The sequence below is a fragment of the Lemur catta genome, chromosome 12 (genome assembly GCF_020740605.2).
Source record: "Lemur catta isolate mLemCat1 chromosome 12, mLemCat1.pri, whole genome shotgun sequence".
NCBI classification, from domain to species: domain Eukaryota; kingdom Metazoa; phylum Chordata; class Mammalia; order Primates; family Lemuridae; genus Lemur; species Lemur catta.
In genome coordinates this window covers 67,104,258-67,118,003 of record NC_059139.1, presented here as the reverse complement: position 1 = coordinate 67,118,003, position 13,746 = coordinate 67,104,258, and the positions used below count along the sequence as shown (strand labels likewise).

General features: G+C 36.3%; 1 pseudogene; it reads right to left on the bottom strand.

The window, feature by feature from the left end:
• Window positions 1-1,211: 1,211 nt before the first annotated feature.
• LOC123648175 lies at window positions 1,212-12,188 on the bottom strand (annotated as a pseudogene).
• Window positions 12,189-13,746: the final 1,558 nt, after the last annotated feature.

The following is a 13,746-nucleotide window of genomic DNA, read 5'->3' as shown; positions in this document are numbered from 1 at the left end:
TGATTGGACAAAAAAATAATTTCTGTAACTTTCTCCCAGTAAGAGAACACCAGCCATGAGCTGGTTCTGGCCAGTTTACAGAGTGTGCGCACTGGAGTGCCTTCATGTCCCTGCTTCATATTTTGATATATAGGGCCTAATTGTAATACATTTAAATGTTAAGTCTCCACCCCAGAGTGAACATGGGTTATATGTAACATACATGTTCGCTTATCACACATGGGTGTATCCCACTATCATGAATATTCACAGTTCTTCCTATAACCTGATGAATATTTATATTTTGCCTACCCATTCAGCATAACTTCCTGTCTTACCCCTCCCTCCCTCAAAGAGCCTGCCTCTAGTTTTGTCCTAAGGCCCACTTCCCAGTCTGTAGGTTATAATCCTTATAAGAAATAAAGTCTTCTCTCCAAATTTATGAAGACCTCTCCTTATTTTTTGTTGACGTCTCAGAATAAAAGCCAAAATCCTAGGGGGCCTGATTCATCATTATCTCTGACCCAGTACCATGGGTTATTGCTCAAAATTCTACCTTTTGAAAGTCAGTGCTTTAATGAAAGGATCTTTTCATACACAAAGCTTTTTTCCACTATTACTTTCATAATTTTTCTTTGCTTGTGAGGAGATGCATCTTTGCTTTTATTTCCTTGAGGTAGTTTTCTTAATCTCCCACTCAAACAAACTTACAGTTGAAATTTCCCAGCAGTTTCTCCACAAGTCGTTTACTAAGATCTGAGAAGGCTTTCCAGATAAACTTGTAACTAGAAGGAATTGTCATGAAGATGATCAGAACATAAGGAATAAAACTATTTGGGAGTATTAAGTAATACTCCCAAATAAATATAAATAGTACATTTACATATTTTAGTACAAAAGTTTTATTATGGTAAAATTTCAAAAGAGAATTATTATAATGGGTATCAAGGAGAGTTCTTTTTGTTTTTTTCTGGCACTAGTGTTGACTTTTAATTTGCCCTAAAACAACAATATAAATCCACATCTTACAGATAAGGGTTATCTCTACAACTCATCCGTTTAAAAAATCAGTCAAACTCAACAGGTTATTGCCCTTGAAATGTTACATATTCTGATTTCCAAGTAGACAACAGGACTGTATACTGTCTTGGATGTCCTTAGAAGGCTCTGACATTAATCAGGTAACAGAGTAAAAACCCCAGAGTCCTTTCCTTCAAGTGGAAGAGGAAAAGTCAGAGGGACAGAAGAAACCATTCAAACTTTGCTTTCTTCCCTTGTGGCTTGTGATCTTCTACTTCTCCTCCTCCACATCCTGGGAGGCCTCCTCCCCCTCTAAAGCCTCCTGAAATCTGCCACCAAATCTGCCTTGGCCTCCTCTACCAACTTCTCAACCTCCAAATCCTCCTCTGCCTCATCTACAAAACCTGAACCCACCTTCACTTTTAGGTTTGGCCCGATCCAAGGTAACTTTGTTCCCATCAAGTTCACCATATTCCATGATCTCCCTGGTGGCTTTGGCATTCCCCACTGTTGAAGTCTGCAAAACCAAACCCTTTGAAGGATCCAGTTTCCCATTGACTATCCTTGCATGAAGCGAGCCATCAAATGACCCCTCTAATATCTTTTCAGTGTAATCCTTAGACTATTTTGGATGGCTGGTTTCTTGCATTATGTGATACTCTGGGTCCTTGCAACTCCAGCCTGAGAGCTCTGCCCTTAATTTCTCTTTCATTATAGCAATTTAAAGTTTTTTGACATCTTCAATGAAGCAAATTTTATAAATGTATACCTTTCATATTTTCCATTTTCATTCTAGGGCACTGATAAAATTTGCCTTCTCAACTACTTCCTAAAGAGTTTCTTCTGTTGGATCGTAGAAGTTGCTTAAAACAAGAGGTTTTGATTCACCGTTCCAACTGTGAGTCTTTCCACCTCTATAATCTTGACTTTGACCTTTCTCTCCAGTGTAAAACAGGGAAATGGATCACCTGTTGATCTCTATTCCCTGCTTTACTTCAAAGGTTTTCTCTGTATCAGCTTCTGTCTTAAGTGCAATTTAAGCAATCCCTTTACTCTTCCTACCTTTGCTGACTAATCTGATCTCCACAGCAACTTCAAAAACTCTTTTAATTAATCCTGAGTGACTTTGTAAGGGAGATTTTTGGCCAAGTGTTCTAGAATCTCAATCTTTCCAGTTTATGGCATTTTGTTATAGCAGCACAAATGGACTAAGGCACATAATATTAAAAAACTAAACATACAAAAAAAGGAATAGGCCAGGTGTGGTGGCTTACACCTGTAATCCTAGCACTCTGGGAGGTTGAGGCAGGAGGATGCCTTGAGCTCAGGAGTTGGAGACCAGCCTGAGCAAGAGTGAGACCCTGTCTCTCCTAAAAATAGAAAAAAATTAGCCGGATGTGGTGGCATGCTCCTGTAGTCCCAGCTACTCGGGAGGCTGAGACAGGAGGATTGCTTGTGCCCAGGAGTTTGAGGTTGCTGTGAGGTAGGCTGACACCATGGCACTTTAGCTCAGGTGACAGAGCAAGACCCTGTCAAAGAAAGAAAGAAAGAAAGAAAGAAAGAAAGAAAGAAAGAAAGAAAGAAAGAAAGAAAGAAAGAAAGAAAGAAAGAAAGAAAGAAAGAAAGAAAGAAAGAAAGAAAGAAAGAAAGAAAGAAAGAAAGAAAGAAAGAAAGAAAGAAAGAAAAGAAAAAATAGATTAGAACCCAAGAGTTGCCTCTTTTTACAATAAATCCTTATTAAAATTTTTCTGGGAGAAAATACTGGTCTTTTTTACATTCCACTGTTTAAGAAAAAACATTAAAAATGCCACACATCATATCTTAAATGAAACCTGATTTTTATAATGACAAACAATATAAAAACTTTCCATAGACTAGTGATTTAGAGATGTCCATCAGCCATCTCATTTCTTAAACTCTTACCTAAAATGCACTTACCTATAAGGTTCACAGTTCTATAAAGTAAAATATCATGAGCTAAATCAGAGAGTTTCTTTTCTAATTGACCAATGGACTGTCCATATGATGCAAGCTTCGTGCCTTCAAGATTCAATTACTGTAATATTTCTTCTCCTATTTCATTAGACAGCCCCAAAGGCAAATAAAATACCTTGTGTGAGGCAATGGTGTTGGAGATGAGAAAAAAAAAAAAAAGAAACTTCTAATGTTCACAATCTTTTGGCAGATGAAACACTGCACCTTTTTTAAAAAAATTCTACCTTCTAAGCTATTGGAATACTGCTTTATTGATTTTAAAACACTTCACTGGTCTAGCGGGATGTTTGACCTTTATTATCTTCCAGAAGAAAGAGCACAAGGTTAATAATGCACAGGCCAGCAATTGTCAAAGACTCTTGACAATAAGAGAAAGAAACAAACAGGAGGAGTGTCTGAAGGCAGGGATCCACCCAAGCTTAAAGTGCTAAAAATAAGCCACTGGGAACAAATGAGTGATTGTACCACATTTCCTTATACTCGATGACACTTAATACATGCGAAGTAAAAGCAGCAGAAGGCATATTTCAAGCTACCTTGAAGGTCAGGTTGAGTTTTTCCTACATTTTAGCAATTCTAAATACCAAGTAATAGGAACATTTCTCTTCCCTTACTGCATTTTGGGGCATCATCAAACATCTTTCCAAAAGATAGTAGAAATCTTATTCATCATTATCATAACCACCATATAGAATGTATTAGGCATCTTCTGACTTACCGCATTGCTGTATATCATGTTAACTGTATTATAATGCACTGGTCCTGGGCTTCAGCCCTCCCATCCTAATTGTTTGTGAATCCAGTAAGTATCCCATTACTTCCTTTTTATCATCTGTATAAAAGGAACATCCCAAAAGCCTGAAAAATCTAACTAGTAGCTCAATGGTTTTTTCTGAGTAAAAGCTCTCAAATTAATTTGGGATGAAATCAGTACTTTCATGCATTTCAGTTCTGCCTAGAAAAAAAATAAAATTCACCCACAGATATTCAGTTTGTTGACTTAAAATCTACTAAGTAATTTAGAATATAATGTGAAAATAATTGAATCTCATGCAAAAAATGTTTTGTAGGAAAAGTTATCTAATGCAATTGTATCCTCAATGGCATGGCTTAATATGTTATTCCCTGCCTGTACATACCCCATGAAAACAAGGCACCTCACACAGAAACTCCTTTTAGAGCCAAAGCAGGGGAGTAGCAAATTAAATCAACTATAGGAAGATGTACTAGAAAGCCCCAGACTGAAAATCGGAACACTGGGGGTTTTTCCTTGTTGTTGACATCTACTGTATGACTTTTATCAAGTTAATTCTGTTCTCTGGACCTCAGTTCTCTCACCTGTGAAATAAAATGTCAGATATCTTCTAAGGTCTCTCCTAGCTCTGAATTCCAGAATTCCAGACTTTTAATGTAGATAAACTTTTCAGCTCAGAAGCTACGTTAAAAAGAATGAAAACTTACTTCCAATCACACTCACAAAGCAATTTTAACTCTAATTTTATGAAAAATATCATAATTTATTGATGCATTTCCTGTGACTATCTTCTGATTTTTGCATTTTCAAGTACCATGTACAATCATATGAACAATAAAAAATCAAAGTTTTTAACTTAAGAAATAATTTTAAATAATTTCCTGTTAAAAATATAATCCCATGTTGTTTATCTCCTTTTTTTTTTTTTTTATTTCAGCTCCTCATGGGGGTACATAAGTTCAGGTTATATACATTGACCATGTCCTGCCCATCCCCCTGAGTCAGAGCCTCAGGCGTGTCCATTCTCCAGACAGTGCTACAATTAGTTATATTTATTCTTAGCTTTATTTTACTTTCAATTATTCATATTTATGGGCTACAGTGTGATGTTTTGACACATGAATACATTGTTTAATGATCAAATTAAGAAAAAAATATATAATCCCAGACTATCAAAGTAGGTAACTCATTCTCTAAGTTGTCTTTTAATAACTCTTATAATAATTCTCCTTCCATCACCTTTAAATACACACACACACACACACACACACACACACACACACACTTACTCCATGTAAAGTTCCTCAAAACAGACAAGAATCATGCCTGTAATCCTAGCACTCTGGGAGGCCACGGCGGGAGGGTCACTTGAGCTCAGGAGTTTGAGACCAGCCTGAATAAGAGTTAGACCTCTGTCTCTACTAAAAATAGAAAAGTTAGCCAGACATGGTGGTGCGCACCTGTAGTCCCAGCTACTCAGAAGGCTGAGGCAGAAGGATTGCTGGAGCCCAGGAGTTTGAGGTTGCTGTGAGCTAAGATGACACCACAGCACTCTACTAAGGGTGACAGAGAGTCTATCTCAAAAAAAAAAAAAAAGAAAGAAAGATAAACAAGAACCAAAAATTAAACCACAGCCTGTCATAGAACCTCTGTTGATAGTTTTATCTTAAGATATCTAGACATCTAGATATAGTCTATCACTTTGAGTGTCTCTATCATAGTATTCACCAAACTATATTACAGCTTCTTCAAATAATCTGCAAAGTCCTTGAGACCAAGAACCATGTTTTATTGGGAGTAGATAACTGTTTGTGAGATTAATGAATGAATAAAATGTACCCTTACAAACACAGGCACACCTGCAGTTATAAATATGCAATTTATAAATAACTGGATGACTACTGCTTCTCTTTCATTTTCAGAATTATGTAATTGGCTTTTTAAAATGAGACATCAATTTAACTTTGTCAACAAATATTTATTGAGCACTTACTATTTGCCAGGTGTAGTTCTAGGTACAAGAGATTAATCAGTGGATAAATATAGTAAATAAAGGAAATATATGATGCCTTAGAAGAGAAATAGAGAAGTGTAACATACTCTGCATACTGGAGTTGGCAACAGAGCACATGAGGAAATCAGGTATGCTGAGAGGGTATTGAAATTTTAAAAAGAATGTCAAGAGAAGCCTCATTTAGAAGATGACATGCAAGCAAAGACTAATAGCAAAACCATTTTGTTGAATTTCCTTAACATTATTCTTTATGATCTCTGACTTTCAGTGTTATGATAGAAATTTTAAAATATCATTAATAGATATTTAAAGTTACACATGTTAAGTTTTTTTATATTTACCTTTTTTTATTTCAGCATATTATGGGGGTACAAATGTTTAAGTTACGTATATTGCCCTTGCCCCCCGCTCCCCTCCTAGTCAGAGCTTCAAGCGTGTCAATCCCCCAGACGGTGCACATCACACTCATTATGTGTGTATATACCCATCCCCTCTCCCACCCTCCCACCTACCCAACACCCGATAAGTGTTATTCCTATATGTGCACCTAGGTGTTGATCAGTGAAACCAATTTGGTGGTGAGTACATATGCTGCTTATTTTTCCATTCTTGGGATACTTAGTAGAATGGGTTCCAGCTCTATCCAGGAAAATACAAGAGGTGCTATATCACCATTGTTTCTTATAGCTGAGTAGTACTCCATGGTATACATATACCACATTTTATTAATCCTCTCATGTATTGATGGGCACTTGGGTTGTTTCCACATCTTTGCAATTGTGAATTATGCTGCTATAAACATTCTAGTGCAGATGTCTTTTTTATACAATGTCTTTTTATTATTTTGAAAAATGAGACATTAAAAACAAATGAAAACCACTTAGTATGATAGCTGATGGAGACTTAGGACAGCAAGTATGTGAGGAGGTGGATGATGAGAAATTACTTAATAGGTACAATATATGTTACTCCAGTGATGGATACACTAAAAGCCCTGATTTTGCCACTGTGTAATATATCCATGTAACAAAATTACACATGTACCTTATAAATTTATAAAAATGAACACAAATAAATAAACAAAATGTATTGAATTTTTTGTCCTGATTTAAGCTTCTCTAAAATTGGAAGGTTATATCTAAACATTTACATTTGGCCAATCAGCCCCTACATAGGAACACAAGAAAAGAAAAGTAATCACATATACAACATAGGTCAAAACTCTACTATTTAAGGAAGGAAAGGAGAAACCAAAATTACCTGAAGTGACATTGACAGGTTATAAGAAAATTTCTCAATTCTCACTTCCCTTAGAGCCATGAGTAGCAGTTAGGTTTTAATTTATTTACCAACCTCTTTTGATTGGAAGCAGCTCTTTGAAATGTTGTGTTGTGAAGGATTCTGAAGCTGCATCTTAAATCACTAAGAAAAATGTTTGTGACTGTTAGACATGTCTGCAGTGCAAGGAAGGAGGTGAAAGGGGCCATCTCTGTGCCAGGTATGCACAGTCTTGACCTACATTATGCAGTATGCCTTACATGACACATCAAATTCAAGACCAGCATAAGTCAGGAACTCGTACAACCAAAACCAGTGGCTTATACTTTCTAACACTGTAAAATCTGTACTGATAATCAATGAGGAGAACTAGACTAAGTCGATAATCTAAAAGGTTCAGTTATGGATAAGGCAAAATAAAGCCTATGTCTCTAAGTCTATATCATAAATCTAATCTGGAAAAAGAATAGATTTATAGCCAAGAATAATATTCATGTTATTGTAACCTGGGAAAATCAAGAGAGGTAACTAAAGTTAGGGCTATACAAGAAATATTCATTATGTGAAACAACTTGAATTCTGCCAGCAGGTGTTTCTCAGTCATAGTGCTACTTTTCACAGGGTTCTCATACCCTACCATTTTTCTTTACTGCCTCTGAGAAGCTTTCCCCAGCATCTAGCATTAATAAAATTATTAGAATCACAAAATCTATTTTTAACTTATTATGACTAACTTTGATTTGCATACCCTATTAGTCTATTTTTCAAATCTAGTTTTTTTTAAGAAGACAGCAAAAATTTGTTGTAAGAGAATGCATTTCTGTCATAATTCCAAGAAAGAACTATTGTCTTCAGCTGTAGGGTGGCATAGCTTCAGAACAAAGGTCTATAAACTGGAATAGAAGGGCCAATAAATAACTATGCCAGAACTGCAAAAATTATAGAAGCTAATGCAAAACACAGTGTGCTCCTCTTGTGAGCAAAAAGAAAAGAAAAATTATGATATCTTTCTTAAGTTATACTGTGAAATGTACTCTGACATCCCTTTTGGACAACAGTGTCTTTATTCTTTTTTCAGTCTCAATACCACTACAGTATAAGAATTCTGGTAACTTCTCTTGTCAAATCTCAATGTTCCTTCTTCATTAACGTCTTCCTGGATCTCCCATTACACTTACTTCTAGAAAACATGCTTTTTTCATTAGATGTCTGATTGTTCTGCTTCTTGCCCTTCAGAGTTTCTTTAAACTATCTTTCTACTCATATTATGAAGGCCTGGTCAACAGGTCATTGCTTAGGAGTGGAAATAATTTCACTCTTGTTAAAGGTGTTATTTGGTGTTTTATCCTATCTGCTCTAATCAATTCATGGACAATAATGACATTTTCTTTTTTTATTTTTAATTATTATGGATACATAATAGTTGTCTACATTTATAGGATACATGTGATGTTTTGATAACAAGCACACAATGTGAATTAATCAAATCAGGGCAATTGGGGTATCCATCACCTCAAGCATTTATCATTTTTTTGTGTTAGGAACACTCCAATTCTATTCTTTTATTTTAAAGTGTACCCTAATTTACTGTTGATTATACTCACTTTATTGTGCTATCAAATATTGGTCACTCTATCTGTTTATCTATACTTTTGCACCCATTAACCGTTCTCACCTCCCTGTTACTCTTCCCACCCTCACTCTGGTAACCTTCATGCTACTCTCAGTCTCCATGAGATCAACTGTTTTTAGTATTTAACCCCTACATATGAGTGAGAACATGAGAGATTTCTCCTTCTGTGCTTGGCTTATTTCACTTAACCTAATGTTCTCTGATTCCATACATGTTGTTGCAAATAGCAGGATTTTGTTCCTTTTATAGCTATATAATACCCCATTATGTACATGTACTACAATTTCTTTATCCATTTATTCACTGAGGAATGCTTAGATTGATTCCAAATCTTGCTATTGTTGAGTAGTGCTACAATAAACATAGGAGTGCACATATCTTTTTAATATACTGAGTTCCCATCCTTTGGATATATATCAAGCGGTGAGATTGCTGAGTTATAAGGTAATCAGTCTATTTTCAGTTTTTTGAGGAAGTTCCATACTGTTCTCCATAGTACTTGTGCTAATTTATATTCCCACCAACAGTATAAAAGGGTTCCCTTTTCTCTACATCCTCACCAGCATTCGTTATTGCCTCTCTTTTAATAAAAGTCATTTTAACTGGGTTAAGATGATATTTCATTGTAGTTTAGATTTGCATTTCTCTAAGGACTAATGTTATTCAGCATTTTTTCATATATCTGCTGGCTATTTGTGTGTCTTTTTTTTTTTTTTTGAGAAATGTGTATTCAGGACATTAGCCCATTTTTTAATCAAATTATTTGATTTTTTCCTATTCAGTTGTTGGAGCTATTAATCCCTTGTCAGAAGGGAAGTTTGCGAATATTTTCTCCCATTCTGTGAGTCGTCTCTTTATTCTTCATTTTTTTGATTGTTTCTTTGCGGTGCAGAAACTTTTTAGCTTGATGTGATCCCATTTGTCCAGTTTTGCTTTAGTTGTCTGTGCTTTGAGGGTATTGCTCGAGAAGTCCTCTCCCAGACCAATGTCCTGAAGTGTTCCCCCCATGTTTTCAGTGATTACTGTGCTTGAATGCTATGGTTTTAATTGTGAGTTCTTTGGCTCTTTGACAATTGTGGCACTTGTTTTTATGGCTTTTTGCCAATATGACCATAGTCATACCTCTAAGTGGAATTTCCATACTAAAACTATGAGATGTCTATTGTCCTTTCCCTAACCCACAATTATATAGCAGATGGTGAGAATGACTGAAAATAAATTTGTTGGATCAATTTTAAAAAGACAAAAACAGTCAGCCAGACTGTTGACTACCTTGGCACTGAGCCTTGTGGATGTTTGGGAGGAATTGTCACTGCATGAATATGTAAATAATTGAAATTGAACTATGCAAGGGTGGAGAGGATATTTTGAATCATTAAATGGCTTTTCCAAGCCTCTATTAACGTCTTAATAGTGCCACCTGACTTCATTAGAGCAGAAGAGCTTTAACAATCCAATTTTTCTTACTTTCTTGATAGCATTTTCTTTAAACAGATTGAGCAATGACTAATGCATAAATCAACAATTTTCAGAGCTCTGAAGAACCTTAGAGGTCATTTTATCCTGATCTTTGTAGAAGACAAAATGAGGCTAAGTAAGATTAAAGATACAAGGTGACATTTTCACCTCACACAGAACCTTCCGTTACAAAGCTCTTTCTAAATTTCTCCTCTTTGCCTAAGTTGAAGAATTTTTATTAGCAAATATTGTCATGGTTATTAGCAATACATGGCTAGCACTTAATTTCCAACCTTTACTTCTGGACTTTATTTACTTTAATTAAATAATGTAAATAAAATAATAAGATAAAGATAATTAAGAAATACACATAATATAGGCAACTATTGGCTCATTTTGTTAGAAATTACCTGCAAATTTTTCCAGATAACTCCAACGTGATTATCAAAGTTTCTAAATAAAGAATATTTAGGACCTTGGAAAGAAAGCAGAACCCTTAGTTCTTGAATAAATAAGCCATGGGAATTTCTGGGAATCTCTCTTCCCATGTCCAAGATCCTTAGGGGCATAGGTATCAGAAAGACCTAGAAAGCATTCCCATCTTGATCCCTAAAGCCCAAAGCCATAAATGGAGAGCTTAGTTTCTTTCTACTTTTATTAAAGTCAGAAAGGTGCAGGGATTCAACAGTGGGCATTCAACAGTTATCAGTCCTTATAGAAGCTAATCTGTGAAAAAAGAAACAAATCCCACCTACCTCCCATATTATTAATAGTTTCTTATGGCTGTGATAATAAACTATAAACATAATGGATTAAAACAACACAAACTTATTGTCTTACAGGTCTAGAGATCAGAAGTCCAAACTCAGCTTCACTGGCTCAAAGTCAAGATGTTTCAGCACAGCTGGTTCTATCTGGAGGCCTTAGAGGAGGATCTGTTTTTTTGTCTTTTCCCATTTCTGGAGCCCACCTACATTCCTAAGCTCACGGCACCTTCCTCTATCTTCAAAGCCGGTGGCGCAGTATCTTCTCTCCTGCCTGGCCTCTGCTCCCATCCTTATACCTTTTCTCTCTAACCCTGATCCTCCTCCCTCTCTCTTCCAAGGGCCATTGTGGTTACATTGGACACATCCAGATAATCCGGGATGATCTCTCCATATCAAGATCCTTAACTTAATTACAACTGCAAAGTCCCAACAGTAACATATCCACAGGTCTCAGAGATTAGGAAATGGACATTTTTGCAGATCATTATTCAGCCTACTACACTTTTCCATATCCCTGTAAAATCAGGGTCTCAGTGTTGGAAAGACAGGAGTTATATTTCATAAAGGAATGTGGGGATCTTGACCATGAAGCTATCCTGGCTCTTTCTACTTCCTCCCCAACCAAAACAATTAGACCAGGAAAGAATATCTAGGGACTTGTGTTTCAGAGGGCAAAGTGGAATCCGGAAGAATGATGGGTCAGAACCTTCAAGAAACAAAAAGAGCAGAAACAATAAACAGAAAGGGAAATTCAAGTAGAGCAGGAGAAGTCAAAGAGCTTTTCAAACCAAAGGGAATTGGTTGTGGCCTAAATAATTAATAGAGGTTTATGATAAAGGTGCTTCAGACACTGAGCTCAAACTTCAGCTCAGATGTACAGAGAAATTGTACATTCTTCAATTTGCTTAAAACTGTTGTATAATGTTATATAATTAAAGCTTAGGCCACACTTACATTCCCTATATGAAATGTTCAATTCAGTATCTCATAGATTCCTCTCACCTTTGATTCCCTCCTCAAATGATATATAGAAATATGGGGTTGGTGTCCATGACATTCTTCTAAAGTTTGGGGCAAGGATTTTCCTGCCCTTGTGCTAGCCTTTGGGAACATGAGGGCTGGCATGCTCTTATGTCTGTGGGAATCATCTTTGCTGGCAATCTTGGGTTATGTTGGCAGGTGGGAGGAATAGCTCTCCTGGCTTGGTCATGGCCTCAGAGTGCTCTCTAACGCATTCTGACTTACCTTCTCCTGGCCAGAGGCCCCTCTGTAGTCTGCAACATCCTCCATTCAGCCTTCTAGCCTGATAGCCCACCCTGTCTTCTGCTGCAGGGTTACCTTACCTGCCACCATGACAGGTCTACTGGGGCTTAACTCAGCATCATGCTACACAGGAACTGAGGACAGCATGTGAAAACCCAAGCTCTCCCTCTGGAGAAGCAATCTGTCATGTTGTGAACACCCCTCTGGAAAAGCCCATACGGAGAGAAAAGGAGCCGATGACTCTGGTCAGGACTTGAGGCCTGCCGTCAATTACACGAGTGAGCTTGGGAGGGGATTCTCATGCAGTCAAGCCTTGAGATCACTATAGCCTCAGCTGACACTTTGACTTCAGCCTTGAGACAGACTCTGGGTCAGAAGCATCCAGCTTTGCCACACATGGATCCCTGACCCACAGAAACTGTGAGATAACAAATGTTTAGTTTTAGAAAAACTTGACCTGTCAAATTGAAGGGCCCATCCAATGCAAGCCAACCAATACAGTCTGGAACATGAAAGAGTCACTAGAATAGAGCAAGAAAAGAAGTTATAAAACAAGAGAAACCAAAATTCTGACATTTCTTTATGACTACCCAACCTACCTTTCTGGTAGAGGGGAAAAGAATTGATATGAAAAACAGGAAGCCCTGTCTACATGAATGGAGAAAAAAGGGAGGAAAGAAAAAGAAACTAACAGAAATTTAATGTTTAATATATCGGTACATTATGCAAGTGTTGTCAATGACAGACTTGTCATTGTGTTTGAAGTCCTGTTTACACACACAAGGACTTACAAAAAAAGGAGATCTTTATATCAAAATTTCTTTAAAAATTTTTCAAAAGAAAAATATTTCTACATTTAGGCTAACCACACAATATTAAGTTTGATTCTTAGGAAGTTATAAAAGAGGAAGGCAAAGTCTAGTGTAATTTTTTTACATAGTTTTCTATTTTTCAATGATTAAAACTGTGCTCTCCTGCAAATATTACACCAATGCGGCCAGTTCATTTCATGAAGGCTACAACCAAATCTGTACCAAATTTGAAACTGTAATGTTCTGGTGAAAAACTCTACCTTATTCCTAACTAATAATACCAGAACAATTTAATATACCGTAGAAGTGAGTTTCCTGTTATTTATGTTTAATATGTATTCTCTTTTCCTTTAAAACTAATCTAAGTTCTAACTATTTAATCTCTGACAGCAGGGAATAAGAAAGAAAATTAAAATTCTTAAATATAGGAAAAACTGAGTAAGAAAATTAATAAGAAATTAAATCAGAAAGGTTATGATTCCAGTAAAAATTGAAATCAGGTATTCCTGAAACATCAAGAAAGCAATTCAGTATTTTGGAGAAAGAGACAAAAGCTAAAATCTGGTTATCAAGAAGACAATGGGTCAATGAGCAATTTAGTAATGTCCATCCAGTTTTGAAATGCACAAGTCCATTGAACTGGCAATTCTGACTTCTAGAAATTAATGCTAAAGAAGCATACAAAAGATACAAATCTATATGTAGAGTGATATATCCATTACAATATTAGTTGTACCAGCCAAACACTGAAAATAACCAAATGCTCATCAACA